Source organism: Solanum dulcamara, chromosome 9 (genome assembly GCF_947179165.1).
Source record: "Solanum dulcamara chromosome 9, daSolDulc1.2, whole genome shotgun sequence".
Lineage (NCBI taxonomy): Eukaryota > Viridiplantae > Streptophyta > Magnoliopsida > Solanales > Solanaceae > Solanum > Solanum dulcamara.
The window spans coordinates 19,996,808-20,004,318 of NC_077245.1; the positions used below are offsets into that span (position 1 = coordinate 19,996,808).

General features: G+C 31.5%; 1 non-coding gene across 1 annotated transcript; it reads right to left on the reverse strand.

Annotated features, from left to right (window-relative positions):
* Positions 1–5,163: 5,163 nt before the first annotated feature.
* LOC129904853 (small nucleolar RNA snoR109) lies at positions 5,164–5,256 on the reverse strand. Its single transcript, XR_008770520.1, has one exon. It is a non-coding gene; the product is annotated as a small nucleolar RNA snoR109 (small nucleolar RNA).
* Positions 5,257–7,511: the final 2,255 nt, after the last annotated feature.

Below are 7,511 nucleotides of genomic sequence, written 5' to 3' on the forward strand. Positions count from 1 at the left end.
ATGAAGTTATGCGACTAAAAATTAATCTTTATTATCGAAGTTATATATTCTATAATATATGGCATATGAATTACACGTGAGGTAATTTAAAGGATATGTGGATTGAATCTATTTAGATAACAAAATACATAAGCAAGTAAAGTTATAAATAAGAAAGAAGCTAAGACAAATCTGATTATCATAATTATAAAGTAAAAGTAGCATGTTTTAGCCTAATTTCAATTAAACCCCTGCATAAATATCTTCTAACGAATGCTCAAAAGTAATGAACAAATAATGATATTTCTAGAGAAAAGTATGACTAAGAGCCCGTTTGGATGAGCTTTAAGTTGGTTAAACCAATTTATAAGTCTTTTTTTAGCTTTTGGACGTGTTTGCTTAATGCTAACTTTAAACAATAAAGTTTTTAAAGTCAGTCAAAAATAAAAAGTTAGGATTTCTAACTTTTTGTTTCTAAGTGCTTAAAGTTATTTTGTTTGACCATGAAAATTACTTTTATATCCCCTATATTTTAACTAAATTTCCAAACTATCATTTTTATTCTTTTAACCCTAAAATTCAAACACTTATTTTCAACATAAGCACTTTTATCCAAACACTCAACTGCTTATTTATAAAAATAACTTTCAGCACTTCAAAGTTCTAAAAGCACTTTATACATAAAAGTTACATTTTTAAGCTCATCCAAACGGGCTCTAATTAGTAATAGAATTTAGTGTATTACGTGGTGAAGATTACAATGCTTCCATAAGGACGGATTGTATGAATCCGATAGTCAAGACTATTCTCTCTTAATTAATGGGTCAAACCCATCAGTGACCCCTTAAAGTTGGCACCAACTTTCACTTAGACACCTAAATTAGGAGATGTTCATTTTAGATACCTAATGTAAGGGTCTGATGTGTCATTTTGACACTTTTTAAACAGCTGGCCCCTAGCGTGTTTTGCACTTACCTGAAGCACGTAGAGGTTATTTTTTCATCTAATGTGGCATCAAACAAGGCCTATAACGATTATATCTCTCTTATTTATATTTTTATGCCTCTTCTTTATTTTTGCCCTAATTTCTTAGATTGTTTTTTTGATTTGGAAAAAGAAAAAGGCAAAAATCAGTTCTCTCTTCTTCTTTGTTTTTCTCTCTTCCATCAAAAAATTACATTGGTGCAGTTGGTGAAGTTTCATGGTTGTAATCCAACATATGGAGATCTTCTTCAGGCCAAAATTCACAGTAATTAGAGTCACTGCTTTCAGCTCCAGCCAAATCCCAGGATGAATTATAGTAACAGAATTGATCAAATTTTTGAGTAAGATCCAATAGAAGATCAGGCAAATCAAGAAAAGGGTCCTCATTATTACTACTCAAAGATGATTATGTTGACTCTGTTTCTTCATCAGGAGAACAAGTCATTTTCATTAACTCATCTTTACTCTGTTTTTTCATGCAATTTCTTGGAGAAATATCCAAAGTTGCAGCCTTCGTGGCTGCAGTTTGAATATCTTTAGCACATTTGAAAGCTGGTTTAGGAAATTGATGGGCTAATTCAGGGAAATTGAGTAAAGCTAAGTGACCTTTAATGGCAATTGCAACTACATAATGTGCTCTGGCAACCATTTCGGCAGTAGCAAAAGAACCAAGCCAAATTCTTAATTTTTTCCTCGGTGAAGAAGGAAGAGGGTTTCGTTTGAACTGAAGAGACAATGGACAAAGTGTGTTGAAGATAAAGTTTTGGGCATTTAATCTTAAAGTTATATGACGTGTAAAGTTGATAGTGTTGGCAGGATTTAATTGGTCAACTAATCTATGTGGAGGAAAGTGTAATACACACTCTACACTCCAACTTCGGATTATTTAAAAAGTATCAAAATGACACATCAAACCCTTACATTAGGTGTCTAAAATGAACATCTCCTGATTTAGGTGTCTAAATGAAAGTTGGTGCCAACTTTAAGGGGCCACCAATGGATTTGGCCTAATTAATGATTAACTAAATCCCATTTAATGAAAAAAAAAGTAGTGTGTGTCGTTGTCTCTAGTGCAACTTCATAACGGCTAGTGCCTCTTTGTTGACTTTGCCTCCGAAGACTTGAGCTTTAATCTGATTATATTTTTGCAAAGTATTGTTCAATCCGATTTCAATATATTAGTGTTGCCCTTGTTTCCTTTCATGTGTCATCATTTAATGGCCAGGCGTCTTGTCTAATTTTATAATATGGATATCTAAAATTAAGTTTGGAATTAAATTTATACCTTCAATTACATAAAATAGTATAAATTTAACCTCGCACCTAATGCCAGTGTATTCACCAAACGGCCCCTTATTACTTTCTTTTCTTTTTTCTTCATTGAACAAGTTGAGTTAATTGTAGAGCGATTAATAAGGGTTAGGCCGGTTGGGTCAGCCAACCCAATTTTTAATTCGATAGGGCTAGGTTAAGATTTTTATGATCCATTTAAGAATATAACTTTTTAGCCCGACTTGTATAAGCCTATCAATTTCTAGGGCTTGAACAATGTGGGTTGGAAAGGCCATGGGTTAAATAAAAAATAAGTAAAGAAATAAAATAGAATACTAAAAATAACAAGAGTAATCCAAACTTAAAGTCTTAAACCGAATATATACAAAGTTCAAAACACAAATATAAATAGTATTTTCTTGTACGGTTGTAACCAAAATATTTATATAAAATGACAATGATTTCAAATTGAAGATCATACAACCAAATCTTTATTTGAAGCCAAACTTAATAAGTATTATTAAGATTATTTTATTTATAGATTTGAGACTTGGTTAACAAGTAGTGAACACTATATAATAGTGTCTTGTCGATATTTATGTTAATATTTTAAAATTTAAATTTAAATTATAAAAATTATAAAAAAAAATAAAAAATGGGTTGGCCCGGTGCAACTCGTAGTCCTCGTAGTTGTGGGTTGGACTGACTAATTTTTGGCCTTCCAAAATAATGGGTCAGCCTATCCTGACCCGTAAAATTCCAAAACATGTATAGGGGCTAGGCCGCCCCATATTGATAGCTCTAGTCAATTGCTTACGTGGATTAAATGAGAAGTTTTAGAAGATATTTTTATAGTATAGATTAAATAAAAAAATTAAGGTATTTTGTTCATTAAGAACTTGTTTGGCATTGCTGTTGGGAGGCCAAAAATATTTTTTTTAAAAGAAAAAAGCACTTTTTTGAAAAATTAAAGCGTTTGGCAAATCAATAAAATTGTTTTTAAATAGAAATAGAAGCAATTTTTTTGCTTTTTCAAAAAAGCTAAAAAAAATTGTTTTTTTTAAAAAGCAAAAGCAAAAAATAATTTTTTTCAAGATCAAAATATATCTTCCATATTTACATATTTATCAATATATCTCTTATCAATTAACTAGCATATCTCATAAGTTTGGTTAAGTATCATTACTTTACGTTTTATATTTTATATTTTATATATTATTTTAGCTATATTTCTTAATTTACGTATTATTTCCTTCTGATTAATTTTTTAAATTTTAAAAGATTGTAACAGACAAAAAAAATAGCTAAAGATTGTATCCAAAAAAAATAGGTAACAAATAACAAAAAGATTCTACTTTTTAATATTTTTCTAACTAACTTTTGCATGATTAGAAACCACCCACCTCCACTCCACCCCATCCCACCCCCCAAAAAATGTAACAAATAACAATTTTTCTTGTTCCTAGTTTACCTATTATTTGATTCTGATTTGAATTTTTTTGTAACTTTAGAGGATTATAACATACAAAAGATTATCTAAAGATTCTATATAAAAATTATACTATATTATTATAATAGATATTTAAAACAGTTTCTTTCAGTAAAAAAATCTTAATATTAAAAGTACATTGATACTTGTCATTTTTGTAATTTAACTCTCAAAAACACTTTTAAAAAAAGATTAGCCAAACATTGTGCTTATCAAAAGTACTTTTCAAATGAATTAGCCAAACACAATTTATTTATTTTCAAAAGCACTTTTTTGGAAAGCTGTTTTTTTTTTAAAAAACTTCTAAAAGTAAGAAGTTTTTATCAGCAATGTCAAATAGGCCCTTAGAATCATCAAATTGTTTATTGCTTCACATTCTCTTACATTAATGTGTCTTTCATTTTGAATTTAAACAAACTCATAGAATTTTTCATTTCGGCTTTGATCTCAAGAATTTTGGGGTTTATCTCTTTTATGGTACTTCAGTGTATAGAGAATTTCTTCATTTTCTCTGCATAGAAGAAAAGTGTTTATATAAATGTGTAAACTATAACATTTTGTTGCCTCCATTTGGTGTGCGTCATTGTTCTATAGATACATTTTTTGTTATTATCTTCTTCTTTTTGGGTTAATCAGGATAACTTATACTGGAAGAAGACCCAATTGATTTAGCTATTTCTCACTAGGTTAGATCGATTTACAAATTTGTAGAATTTATTTTTGTGTTACGAGAAATTTCATGATAATTTTACTTTCGAATTTTTATGATAATTACAAGATCTATATAATTTTCTTTTGAGTCATGAGAAATTTCAATTTTAGAATTTGTTTTTGGACTTATAAGAAATTCCTTCATTTTGTCACGATCCGAATCCTCAAGTTATGATAGCGCCTACTACGATCCGCCAGTAGGCAAGCCAATTCATATTTCAAAACTTCGAGTAATTGGATGTAAGGATAGAAGACCAACAATTTAAATTAAAAACAATAATAATATAACCGAAACACAACTGAATGGGCGAAAGCAAAATAAAAACATATACAAACAAAGATCCCTCCCAGAACCTGGAAGTCACATGTACAGAGCTACTAACAAAATGAGTACAAGTCTCAAAAGTGGACCACAGAAACAAGACTGTCTCAAAAAGCAAAAGACATACAAAATATATATACAGAAGGAGACAGGTAAATCCAGAACGCTGTGTGTTCACCCTCGCTAGGGATGCTTATCGGGCGGATTGGACGGATTATTATGCTTAACGGTTTGACTTAACGGTTATCGGCTTTTAAAAGTACTAATCCGCTAGCCAACCTATAAGATATCGATTGATTCGGTATCGGATTAGCAATTATTGAATGGTTATCGGGCGGTGTATAGGTGGTAACAACATGTATTATTTCTGTCATTTACTTCAATTCCCCTTTTCAACAGGCATGCATAATGTAAGAAGTTAGTTAAACAGATATGTGAACAGATTAACAACAACCCGCCACTTAAACTTCACAGCATATTTCATATATAGCTACAGCTAGGGCTGTTCAAAATCGACCGCTACCGATAACCCAACCACAAAATTGGCTTATTGGCTTATTGGTATTGTGTTATCGGATTAGCGGGTGTGGAATGAATTTAAATTTTATAATTAACAGCTTATCGGTGTGTGGGACAGATTACTCAATTTTGTTATTGGGTAAACCGTTAATCCGTTAAGAATTTATTATATTTTAATATATTTTTATCTCTAAACATATAAAATATGTATGATATTGATAATTATAATTTGTAAACCTAAAGATATGCCTCAACAGGCTAAGCCCATTTAGTTAAATGGGCCTAACCCATTTAGAGTACAAGCCCATCAACATCAAGTCACAAACTATATTACATTATTACTATACCCTAAAATCTAAATCCCTAATTTTACTTATCTAAACCTAAATAAGAGAAGCACTGAAGCCGCCCTATTACTTGCTGCCTCTGTCTCATCTCTCATTTTCTCTTGCGACTTGCGAGGCCAAGAGGTGGCGCCGCTTGTCTTCTTCTCCACCAGACCTAGCTGGTTAATTTTTTTTGGTTAAAAATTGTTCCTTTGGGTTGATTCTGAAGCGCGAGCTTAGTTTTTTAGCTTGTATAGCTGGTGCATTTGTTTAAATATTGTCAAACTAGGATGAATTGCCAACTTCAATGAGTTTTGTATTATGGCCTATGGTTGAAGTATTTCTTTTTTTAAGTATGGTTGCTAATGTCATAAAGTTAATTTTCGGTGGGAGTATTTCTCATTTTTTAATTTCTCATTTCTGTCTATTGATTTTCCAATATGTTCTTTTGATGCATGTTTACTCTTGTTGTGAATTTTGGCTAAAGCATGAATTTCTTTGAGATTTCAGATCTTTGGTTCACTGATTCTTTATGTTAATGTGCTAAATCCTCACTTTATGTCTAAATCGACTTCGAATCTGCTTTGATTATTTCTGTTAATTTTGGTATGTGTTTCACTAATTTTGGTATTATTAAACTATTGGTATAAAATTGATTATCCATATCGTAGCTTATTTTTGGGTTGTTGATTGAAATATAGGGACTCAGTCTTAAACTTCTAGCATGGCTGAACAAAGTGATAAGGTGATAGGTGAAAGTGAGGCTTCAAATACAGCAAGTCATGCTGAGATAACTCTGTCAGCTAATGCTAAAAGAAGGAGAAAAAGGTCTGTTGCTTGGGATTATTTTAAAGAAGTTGAAACTTTCGAAGGTACGAAAGCAAAATATAGCCATTGCTATAAGTTGTACTATTTTAAGTCAAGAAATGGTACGTCGACTCTTCTTGGTCATTTGTTGACAGGTCCTAAACTTCCTACTCCTCTTGTTCATAAAAAACAATCAACCATAAGCTTTAAATCTATTATGGGGGGTAGTCAAGGTGATGTAGTTGTTGTCTCTTGGAAATTTGACCAAGAAGAGTGTAGGAAGGCTTTATGTCGGATGGTAATAGTTGATGAGCTTCCTTTTAGCTTTGTGGAAAAAGAAGGTCTTAAAGAATTTATAAAAATGGTTCAACCTCATTTTTGAATCCCTTCCGTAGTATCATAACTAGGGATTATTTTAACCTGTTTAATGAAGAAAAACAAAAATTGAGGAGGTATTTTATAGAAACAAAACAAAGAATTTGTATTACCACTGACACATAAACTCTATACAAAGAATCAATTACATGTGTATCACTGCTCATTGGATCGATAGTGATTAGAACATGCGCAAGAAAATACGTTATTTTTGTCCTATTATTAGCCATAGAGGTGAAGATATGGTAAATGATATTAGTAGGTGCTTACGCGAGTGGGGGGTAAATAAGATCTTTACTGTCACAGTTGATAATGCAAGCTCAAATAATGTGACAGTAAAAGAATTGTCTAAGCAATTAACAAAAATGGAAACTAATCTGATGAACGTTAATCACCTTCACGTGAGGTGTATGGCTCATATCATGAATCTTGTTGTCCAGGATGGTTTAAAAGAATGCTCTTTGTCTATTTAACGTGTTAGACATGCAGTTAGATATGTTAGGCAGTCTCCTGCGAGGTTGAAAAGATTTCAAGAAAGTTGTGACGATGAACAACTCAGTTGCAAAAAATCTTTATGCTTAGACGTTCCAACTAGGTGGAATTCCACCTATCTGATGTTGAGTAGGATTGTTGAATTTGAGAATGCATTTTCAAATTATGCTTCCCGTGAAATTGGCCTGAGACATTATCTTGAAAATTCTTATGTTGAAATTGGAATCACTGCCGG